Here is a 12,498-nt window from a genome sequence, read left to right as displayed (position 1 = left end):
TGTATATGGATTTTGGTGTGAATGTAGCTAGCTCTCAAATTTCTTTCTGCATCCAAATTGCTATTGAGAATTTCTTTCATATAAGCATGCTTTGAACTGGACCATTGATTTTTACTTATGATAGTTCATGGACTCTTAAGAAAACTTACTCTATAATAGTGGGAATACTCAAGGTCACCAAATTATTAATATCAAGGGGCAGAGGGCATAGAATGTGCTGGAAGCAACTCTTGCCTGGTGATAATTTTGGCTACTGCTGGCCCTGACTTGCATTACGTATAAAGTGCAGGGAGTTTGTTTCCTATGTAGGAAGGCTTTGATGAGGTTGTTATGTGCAAACCTTAGGAAGTTCAAGTTTGACACAGACTGTCCTGGCTCCTTCCTGGCAATGCTGCATTCTTGCAGGGAGGTGGCGAGTTGCTCGGGGTCACCCGGGGATATGGAAGGAAACCTGGGAAAGTTGAGGCAGAACCCTCGAGATGTGGTTAAGCAGACAGACGTGCAGGTGCCTGGGCTCACAGGATGGGAAACAGAACAGCCCGTGCCTGTCTGTAGATTGTTTTGGATTTGAAGAAAACTCCATGATAGACACCTTTTATGTACTTTCTGAAAAAGAATTTCTGCAGCATTTTGTTTTCATATTCACACTTTTGGAAATGTTCGTAATAATAGCCACAGGAAGACTGAAGAAGATGTTTGAATTCTGTACCTGGCCAATCTGAGTGCTCAGGAAGGAAAATAGATTATTTCTGAACGTGTGTACGTCTGCATTCCACGTTCCATATCTGGATGCTAATCCATGCTGTGATTAAGCAAGCTCTGTTTGATTCTTATTCATGCTTTGTGTTTATTTGGGGTTTTTTTTTAAGGAGATATAATTATTATATTTGAAATGTTCATGCACTGTCATAATATTACAGAAAATAGAAAAGCAGTATCCATCTAACTCCACTCCCACCACCCACTTCACTCCCTTCTTCCCAAACAAGCAAATATAGCCTGAAATGTACATACCACCAATGAGAGAAGGAAGTGGAGGGGAAACGTGTGTGTTCATGTTACGGAACAGGCACGGACTGGCGCTGGGAGAGACGATCTGTCTCCCTACTGCGCTGGCCAGCAGTGTAATGTTGAAGTTAGTTGACATCTTGGGGTCGTAATTTCCTCACCTATAAAATAAGAAGCATAGGCCAGATGATTTGTATGGTTCCTTTGATGCAGGGGGTGTCTCGATGAAGGGAAGGAAGTCCCCTGAACTCGCCAAGGGGGTTCTTGGCTTCTTGCGGGAGTGAGCCAACCAGCTACAGGAACATTTTAATGAGACAGAGACAGGCGACAGATCCTACTCTATGGACAGAGTAGGAGTCCTTTCCTGAGCAGGAGGGAGACACCTTATGGGGCAATAATAATGTTTTATTTATTATTATTTTTTCCAGCATATTGTGGGGGTACAAATGTTAAGGTTACGTATATTGCCTTTTCCCTGTCTTCTCTACCCCCTCGAGTCAGAGCCTCAAGCATGTCCATCCCCCAGTTGGTGCACGTCGCATTCATTATGTATGTATATACCCGTCCCCTTCACCCACACCTGCCCGACACCTGATAAATGTTATTCCTATATGTCCACCTAGGTGTTGATCAGTTAATACCAATTTGCTGGTGAGTACATATGGTGCTTTATTTTTCCATTCCTGGGATACTTCTCTTAATAGGATGGGTTCAACGGTAACATTTTTAAATGTTCAAAACCCCTGTACGTGACCAGCATTGTCTTGAGGTCAGGCCATAAAGGTTAATCATAAACTGCTGTCACAGAAAGGTGAGCACAGTTTGTAAGGCACCTGGCTTAGTAATTTACCCATGTCGGGTGGTCCCAGGCTGGGGCCTTGCTAGTGACCTCCTTGCTTCAGGCGGTTAGAGTTTGGTATTGGCCGAAATGGCTGCACTCACGCTTTCTGACCTTCCTTGCCTTCCTTATCCCTACGTTTCATTCTAGCTCAAATTCTAGGATTAGAGTTCAGAGAGCAGCAGGAAGTGGCCATGAGAGGGTAACACACTGTGGACTCTCTTCTTTGTTTTCTCAGGAAGGCAATATATATGCGTGTGGTGAATTATAGCAAAGAACATCCAACAGGTAAGCATTTTGTCTTCACTGTGAATACAGCTGCCAAAAGGAAAAGGAGAGAGAAAGAGAGGAGAGAGACTAAAACAAGGAAAAGTGTTGTGATTTAAAGGAATTTTATGTTGAGTTCAAACACTATGCATCAAAATGCACGCTTATGGCATATGGATAGGTAAAAAAGGTGAAAGAGGATAAGTAATTTGTAAAAAGGAGAAAATATTTACATACAATCCAAATCAATCTGCACGGTGTTTTATTTAAAGGATTCCGTGATCCAGAGTGCTTAGGAAATGAGCTTCTGGATGACCATCGCTTACCCAGAATCTTAAAGGTTAATAAACCTTTTACATTTGGTAATTCATTTTTAATGGGAAACTTTTGTTTTGCATTTCCTCATCTTATGAGACAGAGTAGACTAAATGGAATATAACATTTCAGTATAATTAACCCTTGGGAATAGAAATACCAGTCATTAATCAATTCTTGTTCAGATTATTCATTGTGCTCAAGTCATAGCTATCAACTCAGATGGAGACCTAGATTGAGTTAGAGCAGGGGCTGAAGGAGCGCGGACAAAATTGTGGTCCTCAAATGAGTTTTTGCTTTTGTGATTAGCGCTTTGGAAATTCCCTGTTATCAATTTGCTGCACAGACATCTGCCTGCTTCGCATAAAGGTGGCCTGAGGCTACCACAGCTAAACGAAATCCTGAGTCTGTTAGCATAGTTGCCGCTCAGAACATTACTGGTCTAATTAGGGTGATCTTTCTAATGATTGCAGTCGGGTCCTTTTGCTTGTAAGCAGTTTTCAATACACTGATACGCACATCCCGGACCATAGGCTCCTTGTTGGTGTGGCCACCCCTTCTCTCTGTGTCACTTTGCAGTGTCTCTTTATCGTCACTTCCACCAGAACTTTCCGTTTCGGGGTACAAAACTGCCCTAAGGAAACAGCCAATCAGGGTCCTCTTGCCCTCCTGATCAGCAAAGCAACCAGGTGTAAGGGCTTAGCATAATCTTCAGGTACTTGACTGAAAACTTCGTTTATTGGCTACTGGATATTCAAGAGCCTTTTTGCTAAAGAGGCAATCAAAATCATTAACAAAACACATCTTTGATATATCAGCCATTATCATAGTTCTATAAATATACTGAATTTGTTGGCTTATGACATATATCACTCCCTCCCTTCCCCAAATATAGTTTTCCCTACATACAATGGGCTCCTATTACAATTGTAAGACCAGGCCCCCAAGGTACAAGGAATATAGACAATGGTAGACTAGTGACATTGCTCCTCTTTATGTGAAGCCTGGCACCCGGGAAGTGTTTATTGGTTTGTTGGTTTGTTTGCTAAATAAACAAACAAACAAAAAAACTCAGCAAGCCCAAATCACACAGCTGATGAGAAGTAGATTTGGCTTTATTTCACTAACATCTTAGATATAAATTTGCCTCAACATAAGCTATGACTTAAAACCAACAGAGGCACTACAATAACAATAGGTTCAAGGCAGCGTGTATTAGAATTCATAATGTTTTCCCTTGTTTCTTATTGTTTACTCATGAGAAATGTTTGGTTTTGCTGCATGCATAAGCATGATATTGGAATTCTTTAAGCTTTATTATTTAGCATAAAACTGTCTATTATTTTTTGTTTATATGTACTTTGGCTCTACATCTATAAATTAATTTCAAATTTATTGTATCTTGCTACTTGCTTTTTTCGATTTTTACGGATATATATACTTTGTCCAGAGTACTACGTAAGAATCCATTTACATATATTTTATATCATGACTGGCTTTTCAGGTACTAGCATTTTTGGAAAAGCAAGATTCTTATTGCATTTACAGTATCCCATAAAAGGAATAGGATTTGATTCATCAGTAGATTTGTTGCAGTTTATATTTATTGATGTCAATATATTTCTTTTTAGCCACATGGTTTTAAACGTTTGGCCCAGAATTTTTGGAATATTGTTGCATTGATAGGTTTTGATTTTTGTGCTGGTTCTAATGAATAGTATACTACATTTTTATGAGTAAAATAATCTCTTTCCTACAAAACCACAATAAAATCACTTTCAATAGTTAAGTATGATAAAAAGTACTTTATTTTTTCCCAAAAATTCTTTATAAAATCTAGAGGTATCTTGTGCTCAGGCATGTCTTATATGTGTGTGTTTGGTATGTATAGATAACAAATGTCACTACCTGAATTTCATTCCTTCAATGTTTATTTAGCATTTCTGAGTGATCTTCTGTGAGACACACATTCACTTCAACAACAGGCTCGTCGTGAGCATTGATACTCGTATGAGTATCACATGCATGTACGTGAGGGGTTTTCCAGGCCCACAAAGGGCCACTTCTCATATTTTATCATCAAACTCCATCATTGTTTTCTTTTAACCCAATATCTTATTATAGGAGTAATGGACCTATAACCTTAACATTTTAAATAAGTCCAGGTGTGAAATGTTATCCAACTAAGCAGAAGAGGATCATTCATCCTGGACATTTTTATCACCGTGCGATTTGGGTTCTTAAGTAGCCACGATATGTGATGACCACTTGCATTTAGTGATTTCAAATTTCTGGTTCACATTCACTTTCCTTTAGCAAAATTTTGTGTTTAACTATTTTTTTTTTAATTCAAATTCAGGCATACTCAGAAGAGGAAAAAAGCGGTTTGTTTTTATGATGTTAGTATAACATAGTGCAGAAATGTCTTATTTATTTATAACTTGAGATTTATGGCACCACCTAATTCCAAAGGGATTTGAGGTGGTGCATGGAGATGTTGACTTTGCTCTTATCTGAGGGCCTTAAAATGTAATTTATGCTGGTTGTTTTGTCCCATATATCTACTCCTTCTTGGCATTTGGTGATTAATGTCTGTGAGTGGAACAAAACTTATACTGAAGGTATAAAACATCCTCTCATCTGTGAGGTTTTGGCAAGCACTGATAAAATTGCAAGAGGAAACGATTCTAAATTGCACACTAGGCGCAAAAGAGTCAAATGGCTGTTTTAATTTTAAAGAGGAACTTCCACTGAAAGTTACAATCCCTTTGTAGAAGGCATTTCTGCTAGAAAGCTGTTCATGCCTTCTCCTTTGCTTTCTTTGCATATGTAACACCCAATCATTGGCGTCCCTTTAAGAAAAGAAAATGCAACTGATGCCAGGTAGGACTGTGCTTTGTTGCATCATTCCTTGTGAGCTTTAGGAACTAGGTGACATTGTGTTTGCACAATGTCCCATTGATAAACTCTGCAAAAACAAGTCAAACAAGTTTGACGTCAGTAAACAATGCAACTTTTGCACTGATCTCTCTTTCCAGCTTGTTTTGTCATATGATCCATAGGAAGTAAAGTAAGGAAGAAAAGAAGGAAGATGGGAATGGCGGAGCAGGAAGCCAAGGCTGGAAGGAGCAGCTGAAACAGCCATGTGCATGGTGTTTCATTCGGTGAGCGCTTGGCCACACATTCAGTGGGCTGGCACATGGCTGATGGCTGTTTTTTGACATGACTGAGTGTATGTTTTGATTTAGTAACTTCCTTTGGCAAAATGGTGAAGCAGTTGAAGTTGTCATCACTACACATTCTGTTCTTCTTCTGTGTCACCCTTCCTCTGGGTGTTTCTTTTTGTGTTTTCCTCTGGGGGGGGGGGTACTCTGGAAGCACAGTCCACCTCCCACAGAGGCAGGCAGGAGACAAAGAAGGAATAGTCCCAGAAACAAAAGGAGAGCCAGACTGTGCAGAGGTGCGGGATCAGTTAGAGGCTGTCTGCACAGCTGGGAGCCACAATCCTGCATGGACCAGGCAGTGCACTCTGCCCACCCCATCCTCAGCTTCCTTAGTCACAAGATTGGGAGGGGTGCATCTTCAAGGGGTTCTGAATCAGAATCACTTGTGCTTATTAAACAGTCGATTTGCTTGGTTCTACTGTGGACCAAGTGAATCACAATCTCTCTGGATAAGGCCTAGGAATCTGAATATTTAACAATCCCCAAGGTGAATCGGAAGGATATTAAATCTGATGCCCAGTGAACTCTCATCTAAATTATCTCTTGCTTACTACTCAGCACTAACATTCTACAGTTCTAAGGCCACTCAAACTTGTCTCACTTTATTCCTTCTAAAGAGAAGCCACAGATGTTCAGCAGGAACTCTCTGAGAGCCTCGTTCTCATCAGCCCTGAAATCTGCACAGGCCTCCCTCAGCGCGTCATGTCTTGGCAGGCGCTGTGTGCAGGTGTGGACGGGTCACGTCTCCATCCCTGTGGAGCCGGGAGCAAAGCAGCGAGACCTCACTGGGCTGTCCAAACGCAGCCTAGCCACAGATTCCTGTGCGTGGCACCAGGCAGCACCAAAGACACTTAGGAGGGGCTGAAGGAAGCTCCCTGCTGCGGTTCAGCTGGCAAATTCCACACAGGAGATTGGCAACAAAATGGAGAGTCAGGTCAGGCTGGAGAGAGAACCTTCTGGTGACATCAAGATGACCAGGCATCTGGGGAAAGAAGCATGCTTGGCCAGACCATGCCAAGAGTCTGAAAGTGTCAGAGGCCGAGTCAGCCTATTCCTGAGAGAGAGCAGACACTCTCAGAATGACCTGTGTGGCTAGACTGCTGGGGACGCAGGAATCGTCTGCCACCCCCAGAAACTCTATTGACGTAAAGTCCTGGAAACGCAGTCAGCTTTCCTCTGAGAGGAGCCAGGTCAGGTCCTTTCCTGAGGATCCTTTTTTGTGTTTCCCATGGCTCATTAAAAAACAAAATATAACTTAATCTGTCTACGCCTCAGTTTTCTCATCTGTAAGATGTGGGTGTTCAAGTACATAATCCCGCTAGTGTCTTCCAGCTTTCTGTTTCTACGGGAACAAAACAATATCAGTAACAGAGACAAGAAAAAATAAAAAGGGATTGCTAAACAAGATCATTAGGAGGGGAGGTAGAATTTTCTGGAGAGGTAAAGGGCAGAAGGAAGGCTTGACAACAGGGGAGGTAAGTGCCTCAGGCCAGGTGTGGGCCAGGGCTGGCTCCAGCGTCCCAAGGACACGCTTTGGAATTGGCACCATAGAGGAGCCGGGAGGAGGCGGGTGCTGAGCTTGAGACCACTAAGTTCAAGGTACAAGCAAAACTACTCCCTGCACCCACTGCTAAAGAGTATTCCCCAAATAGAGTGGCTCAAACTCCTCAATCTGCTTTCATGGCTCTGTTGTTGCTTACACGGCTTTGTGTAAAAAAAAAAGTCCATGCACTAACGGCTTCTGGGAATATTCCCTTTGCTCAAATCCTCAGCAATGGTGAGCATCAGCCTTTCAAATGCCAAGTACACTGCCCATAGCATTTTTTTTTAAGTCTGAATAAATGAAAAGAAAATTCAATGTGCATATTCTATTCAGTTCCCCAGTGTGCTCCCAGTGTCTGGGCGGACAGGGCCTGGCGGGTCACCGTCACACATGGCTCACCACTTGCAACTCTGAGCCCTCCCTGTCAGGAGGAGGGTGGTTTCTGCAGCACAAGCAGCAGCTCTACAAGGAAGTGCCAGATGAGGCGCCAGTTTTGATACTTATTCCCATGTACCTGGAGACTCAGCCAGGAATGTGGCCACATCACAGTCACATACACAACCCTTCTTTTTGAGCTTGGACTGCGGAAAACCCAACTCTCTTTTCAAACAAGGTAACCAAAACCTCTTCTCATTCTTAAACTCACTCCTCTGTAATTACTGGCAACAGGCATAGATGTCCCTTCACCAAGGGATTTGTTCCTATTCAAAGTGGGATTAAGACACGTCCGGGTCGGGTCCCTCACACTGGGGGCTCCCACTGGAACATAAGACTGTGGTCACTGCCTTGCTCAGGGCTGCAGCCCCCAACCTCAGAGCTCTGTCTCCTGTCTCCGATGCCTGAAATGGGTGTGAGCAGAGTGAAAAGGGCCAGTCACTTCTCACTGGTTTAGAATCCTTAGTTTAGCAAAGTGAGACCACATACACATTTTTTTTTTTTGAGACAAAGTCGTCTCACTCTGTTGCCCCAGCTAGAGTGCTATGGCACCAGCCACTAGAACCTCAAACTCCTGGGCTCAAGCTACTCTTCTGTCTCAGCCTACGCAGTAGCTGGGACTACAGGTGTGCACCACGACGCCTGGCTAATTACATACACTTTTATAGCAACTGAGTACCCAATCCTTAATGTACAGAACATGGGACACATTTACTCTTAAAAACTTTGATCAGAGTGGTTGCTAATCTAGGGTTGGGAGAGCTTAAGTAGACCCAAAGCATGCCCCTTGCTAGTGCTAGGCTGTCTTTGGGAAGAAAGGGACAAGACCTAGTAGGTATTTTCTTCCTGATGTGAACTGAAAAGCAGGCTTTATCTTCTCTACTATTCTCCAAATAACTCACCCTTTTACAACTCTGTCCTATCTGGAATTTATCCAGTCTACTTTAATTTTATTTTGATTATTATGTCTTTCATCTCCAAGTTTGCAACCAGTTGTTTTTCACTGCTACTTGTACTTGTTTCATTTCTCCATGTTTGTGTTTCACGGAGTCTTTTTTCTTGTTCAAAGAAGTTATGACTCATTTATCTTTTTGAACACATTTAGCCTATGTATTGAAAGGTTTTCCAAAAATATTCTATACAGTTCGGTCTGGAGTAAATTCATGTTTTGCTTGTTGATTTTATTGGCTGCTCTTCTCGCATTAGGTTGCGTTAACGCATCTGTCTCTCCCTCTCAGACCAGCAGATCTGCAGTTGCTTCCTCCCGGGCCCCTAGGCCTCTGGAATCAAGAGTGTTCCGAGCAGCCTTGACGCCTGTTCCGCTGTGATGCTGGAGACAGTAGATCCCCCTGCAGAGCCGGCTGGCGGTGTGGCTTTCTGTCTCATATTCCCATCAACCTGTGAGCTACTTCTTCAGATCCTCAACTCTCCAAAAGCCACAGCTTCAGGAGGACATTTGCTGCGTTACTTTTTATTCTTGTTTAGTCTCTTTTTGTGACTAGGAGAGCCCTGTCTTCAGGCTGCGAGCCTGGCCCCTGCCCTGTGTTTGGTGGAAAACTTCTGGTTCCTTCTGCCCCATACAACACGACCTCCTGGTAGGCACTGCCTGCCTCCCAGCCTGGGCCCGAGTGGGCCTGTGTCTCAGCCAGCTCACTACCCTACACCTCTATTCCATTTCTGGTCCAGGTTGATATTTATCTCATTTTTGATTCTGGCTAAGGACTTTTGTTTGCCTTTTTAAGTAAGTTCCCTGTCATTACTGTATTTCACTTATTACTATATGTGTGACCTCAAAGGGTAAGCACTTGGCTATAAGTCCAAAAATGTGGCTATATTCCTGCATCAGCCTATGCACAATCCTGCTATGCCTTCATGAATTTCACAAATGTTGGTTAGTTCCTAACGTGTGCAGGTCACTGTTGTAAGTTCTACATGGAGCAGGGGGGCAGGGTGGTGTAAAATCCCTCAACTTCCAGATGCTTTTCATTTAATCAGGAATTAACTCTCATACTTAAATAACTATAGTGAAGGCAGTGCACATCATCTTCTGAACCCAAAATCAGTGGGCATGGTCTCACTGTAATCAAGCAACTTAAACTTTCTATAACAGTTTGTTTCCACACCTGCAAAATTGTAACAATAACATTTACTACTTTGGGTCACTTTGAGGATTAAATACTATAATCCAAGTAAAGCACTTAGTATCTGGCACAAAGAAAGTACTCAATGATATTAACTACCATTATCTCAATAGGTGCTATCCCAACTTCATGCAATATTTTACATATATATATGTTACATATATGTAATAGTCTCCTGGAAACAAAATACTTTTTATGCTTAAATTATTTCTTCCTAAATTCTTACTCCACTGTGATAGAATGGGCTTTTCTGTCCCCTTTATCACCTCCATTCATATGCTTTCACACCTTGCCCGGGAGGAATTTTTCTAGCAGAATAATGCATCCATGTTACGCATCAGAGAGGTTCTGCTCTGAGAAAAGTTAGGAACTCACCATCTCCTCTTTGGATGAAAACAGGGATGGGTTTCCTGGGGGTCAGACACAGGATCAGTGACAACAGGGCTCCTAGGGGTGGACAGAGGGTAGACAAGGGAAAGAATAAAGGAAGCCAAGGGAGAGGGACTGATGGATGGCCCTCCTCTCCCTGCCCCCCCCCCGTCCCCCCCCCGAAGACCTCTGCATGTCTGAAAAGAGACCCAATGAGGAAAGTGAAAAGGTGTTTTATACCATCTTCTGGACTTGGAGAATATTTGAGTTGGCTGTGAGCAGCACAGAATTCTTTCTGTAAAGGGCTATCCTTGAATCCACTATATAAGTGGCTGAGGCATGCCAATTTTTTTTTCTGTATCTATGTAAATACTTTATTCTGCTTTCAGATAGGATATTGAAATTTACATGTTAAGACAACTAATAAATAGCTAAGCTACTGACACAAAATATACAAGAAATTTATGAGACATAAGACACAGATGAGAAAAATCTGAAATAAGTTTTTAACTTCATTTTTAACTATTAGGATCAGCAGGACTTCTGGAATTGATACTGGCCTTGTGTATCAAGCACTTTTTCCCCATAAGTACTTATTTATCCTTTCAGAAAGCACATCATGCTATTGTGTCTAAGAAATCAGTGAGTAACTAGGCTTTCCATCTTACCAAAGTATAAAACATTACTTCAAATCTAGGTCTTCTGTATGCCCATTTTTATAAGGATAAAATCTTGGTCCAAAGCTTGATGGGCTGGGATACCAGATGCCCCGGGATGCCTGTGATCACTATAGGCAAAGCCAGTTGTAAAGACTGGTAAGAAAGCAGTGTCTATACCCAACATTCCTATTACCCATGTATGGATATTTTGGTCCAAGAAGTGTCCTGGGGGTATCACCTCACATTCAACATCTTAAGGCACTGAAAGAGCACAGTGTTTAAAACCCAAGACTCTTCTGGAAAATCTAAGATGAGTGGACACCAGAGCAGAGTAAATGCAATGCCAGTAATTGCAGTAATTGGGCAGGAGACAAGCTGAAGGGTTGTTCCTGCCTGCCCAGGAAGGGGCCGTGGATGCTGTGCTCAAGAGATCTCTGCAGCAAATTCAGCATACAAAACTGGGATGACGACGTGTACCAAGCACTGAGAAGTAGGTTTCATTTATTTATTTTTTTCTGTTTTTATAACCATAAACAGAATGTTGGCTGATGATCGGTTTTGGTGTTTAAAGAGAGAAGGCTGTAACAGAAGTAAAAGACTTGTGCACGTAGCCAAGTGGGATCATGCCTACCAAGTCAAGATCATTTGGGTGAACGCACACAGAAAATGAAACCTTGAAAACAATCTGGAATGGATTTAGAAAAAAAAATGTTAACAGCACCCTCATTTTTCATAACCTCCGTGTCATAGCAACAATTTTTTTGATGTGCTGAAACTTCTGTTCAGTTAAAACAGCCCTCGTGAGTAGCCACCTTGTTTTTAATAGAAACTGGACAGAGTTGAGATACATTTTTAAACATTGTCTTTGATGTGGGGGTTGATGGAAGGTAATAATAGCTTTTGCATTTTGCATATCTCTACCTGAGAGTATTTATTGAATGCACTCAACCCCTAAATATTGGGCCATGTCCAAAGAGTTCCTCAGGTGTGAAATGATTTCCTTGTCCCCCAAATGCCAGATGCTCAGGGTGGAACCTCATTTATATCCTCATGTCAGGAGCTGAAAAAAAATTCTTATTCTCTCTGAAATTTGTCTTGTTCCCCACATAACAAATTAGAAAATACAAAAGTGATTGACTGTTTTCTGGAATTTTGAGTGGATAATTCCCCCATGCCTGGAAAGACTTGGGGGAGTGCTCCTGGGTTGCCAGGATGGACATAGGCTCATGGCGGGGCCAGGGGCTGGGTGGTCTGCATCAGTGGTTTCCAAGTCTTAGCTTCAGTTTTATGTTTCTCTCCAAGAGTTTTAAAAATAAGCTAAGACCCACTCAAAATGAAGCATGGAAGTTTCTGTCAGTCTAAAATGAAGGAGGAAAATGGGAAAATCATAAACATTTGCATTCAGAGAAATACATCTGAGGCCACAAAATGCTTGTCTCTGCCAAACCCAAACCCAAGCCCAACAACAACATGCTTTTGGCCAAAGCCGGACCCAGAACATTCGCGTCTGGGATGGCTCAGATTTTGTTCTCAAATTTGTTCTGTTTTTCTAAAACCCGAGATTCTTCTGGAAAATCAAATACTGATGCAATGTCAAAATAGAACCAAAGTCTTAAATTGGGTGGCCAAGGCTTCTAGAAGGAAAGAAAATTCTTCCCCCCCCCCCCCCGAATAATTTTAGCTGACTGGTCGGTCCTTC

This window comes from Microcebus murinus, chromosome 13 (genome assembly GCF_040939455.1).
Source record: "Microcebus murinus isolate Inina chromosome 13, M.murinus_Inina_mat1.0, whole genome shotgun sequence".
Classification (NCBI taxonomy): Eukaryota; Metazoa; Chordata; class Mammalia; order Primates; family Cheirogaleidae; genus Microcebus; species Microcebus murinus.
Note: the sequence above shows the minus strand (reverse complement) of the source record.